This window comes from Cricetulus griseus, unplaced genomic scaffold, assembly GCF_003668045.3.
Source record: "Cricetulus griseus strain 17A/GY unplaced genomic scaffold, alternate assembly CriGri-PICRH-1.0 unplaced_scaffold_1, whole genome shotgun sequence".
In the NCBI taxonomy this organism is placed as follows: Eukaryota; Metazoa; Chordata; class Mammalia; order Rodentia; family Cricetidae; genus Cricetulus; species Cricetulus griseus.
In genome coordinates, this window is record NW_023276808.1 from 4206863 (window position 1) to 4209459 (window position 2597).

Here is a 2597-nt window from a genome sequence, read left to right on the forward strand (position 1 = left end):
TGTGTGTGTGTGTGTGTGTGTGTGTGTGTGTGTGTGTGTGTGTGTGTGTGTGTGTGTGTGTGTGTGTGTGTGTGTGTGTGTGTGTGTGTGTGTGTGTGTGTGTGTGTGTGTGTGTGTGTGTGTGTGTGTGTGTGTGTGTGTGTGTGTGTGTGTGTGTGTGTGTGTGTGTGTGTGTGTGTGTGTGTGTGTGTGTGTGTGTGTGTGTGTGTGTGTGTGTGTGTGTGTGTGTGTGTGTGTGTGTGTGTGTGTGTGTGTGTGTGTGTGTGTGTGTGTGTGTGTGTGTGTGTGTGTGTGTGTGTGTGTGTGTGTGTGTGTGTGTGTGTGTGTGTGTGTGTGTGTGTGTGTGTGTGTGTGTGTGTGTGTGTGTGTGTGTGTGTGTGTGTGTGTGTGTGTGTGTGTGTGTGTGTGTGTGTGTGTGTGTGTGTGTGTGTGTGTGTGTGTGTGTGTGTGTGTGTGTGTGTGTGTGTGTGTGTGTGTGTGTGTGTGTGTGTGTGTGTGTGTGTGTGTGTGTGTGTGTGTGTGTGTGTGTGTGTGTGTGTGTGTGTGTGTGTGTGTGTGTGTGTGTGTGTGTGTGTGTGTGTGTGTGTGTGTGTGTGTGTGTGTGTGTGTGTGTGTGTGTGTGTGTGTGTGTGTGTGTGTGTGTGTGTGTGTGTGTGTGTGTGTGTGTGTGTGTGTGTGTGTGTGTGTGTGTGTGTGTGTGTGTGTGTGTGTGTGTGTGTGTGTGTGTGTGTGTGTGTGTGTGTGTGTGTGTGTGTGTGTGTGTGTGTGTGTGTGTGTGTGTGTGTGTGTGTGTGTGTGTGTGTGTGTGTGTGTGTGTGTGTGTGTGTGTGTGTGTGTGTGTGTGTGTGTGTGTGTGTGTGTGTGTGTGTGTGTGTGTGTGTGTGTGTGTGTGTGTGTGTGTGTGTGTGTGTGTGTGTGTGTGTGTGTGTGTGTGTGTGTGTGTGTGTGTGTGTGTGTGTGTGTGTGTGTGTGTGTGTGTGTGTGTGTGTGTGTGTGTGTGTGTGTGTGTGTGTGTGTGTGTGTGTGTGTGTGTGTGTGTGTGTGTGTGTGTGTGTGTGTGTGTGTGTGTGTGTGTGTGTGTGTGTGTGTGTGTGTGTGTGTGTGTGTGTGTGTGTGTGTGTGTGTGTGTGTGTGTGTGTGTGTGTGTGTGTGTGTGTGTGTGTGTGTGTGTGTGTGTGTGTGTGTGTGTGTGTGTGTGTGTGTGTGTGTGTGTGTGTGTGTGTGTGTGTGTGTGTGTGTGTGTGTGTGTGTGTGTGTGTGTGTGTGTGTGTGTGTGTGTGTGTGTGTGTGTGTGTGTGTGTGTGTGTGTGTGTGTGTGTGTGTGTGTGTGTGTGTGTGTGTGTGTGTGTGTGTGTGTGTGTGTGTGTGTGTGTGTGTGTGTGTGTGTGTGTGTGTGTGTGTGTGTGTGTGTGTGTGTGTGTGTGTGTGTGTGTGTGTGTGTGTGTGTGTGTGTGTGTGTGTGTGTGTGTGTGTGTGTGTGTGTGTGTGTGTGTGTGTGTGTGTGTGTGTGTGTGTGTGTGTGTGTGTGTGTGTGTGTGTGTGTGTGTGTGTGTGTGTGTGTGTGTGTGTGTGTGTGTGTGTGTGTGTGTGTGTGTGTGTGTGTGTGTGTGTGTGTGTGTGTGTGTGTGTGTGTGTGTGTGTGTGTGTGTGTGTGTGTGTGTGTGTGTGTGTGTGTGTGTGTGTGTGTGTGTGTGTGTGTGTGTGTGTGTGTGTGTGTGTGTGTGTGTGTGTGTGTGTGTGTGTGTGTGTGTGTGTGTGTGTGTGTGTGTGTGTGTGTGTGTGTGTGTGTGTGTGTGTGTGTGTGTGTGTGTGTGTGTGTGTGTGTGTGTGTGTGTGTGTGTGTGTGTGTGTGTGTGTGTGTGTGTGTGTGTGTGTGTGTGTGTGTGTGTGTGTGTGTGTGTGTGTGTGTGTGTGTGTGTGTGTGTGTGTGTGTGTGTGTGTGTGTGTGTGTGTGTGTGTGTGTGTGTGTGTGTGTGTGTGTGTGTGTGTGTGTGTGTGTGTGTGTGTGTGTGTGTGTGTGTGTGTGTGTGTGTGTGTGTGTGTGTGTGTGTGTGTGTGTGTGTGTGTGTGTGTGTGTGTGTGTGTGTGTGTGTGTGTGTGTGTGTGTGTGTGTGTGTGTGTGTGTGTGTGTGTGTGTGTGTGTGTGTGTGTGTGTGTGTGTGTGTGTGTGTGTGTGTGTGTGTGTGTGTGTGTGTGTGTGTGTGTGTGTGTGTGTGTGTGTGTGTGTGTGTGTGTGTGTGTGTGTGTGTGTGTGTGTGTGTGTGTGTGTGTGTGTGTGTGTGTGTGTGTGTGTGTGTGTGTGTGTGTGTGTGTGTGTGTGTGTGTGTGTGTGTGTGTGTGTGTGTGTGTGTGTGTGTGTGTGTGTGTGTGTGTGTGTGTGTGTGTGTGTGTGTGTGTGTGTGTGTGTGTGTGTGTGTGTGTGTGTGTGTGTGTGTGTGTGTGTGTGTGTGTGTGTGTGTGTGTGTGTGTGTGTGTGTGTGTGTGTGTGTGTGTGTGTGTGTGTGTGTGTGTGTGTGTGTGTGTGTGTGTGTGTGTGTGTGTGTGTGTGTGTGTGTGTGTGTGTGTGTGTGTGTGTGTGTGTGTGTGTGTGTGTGTGT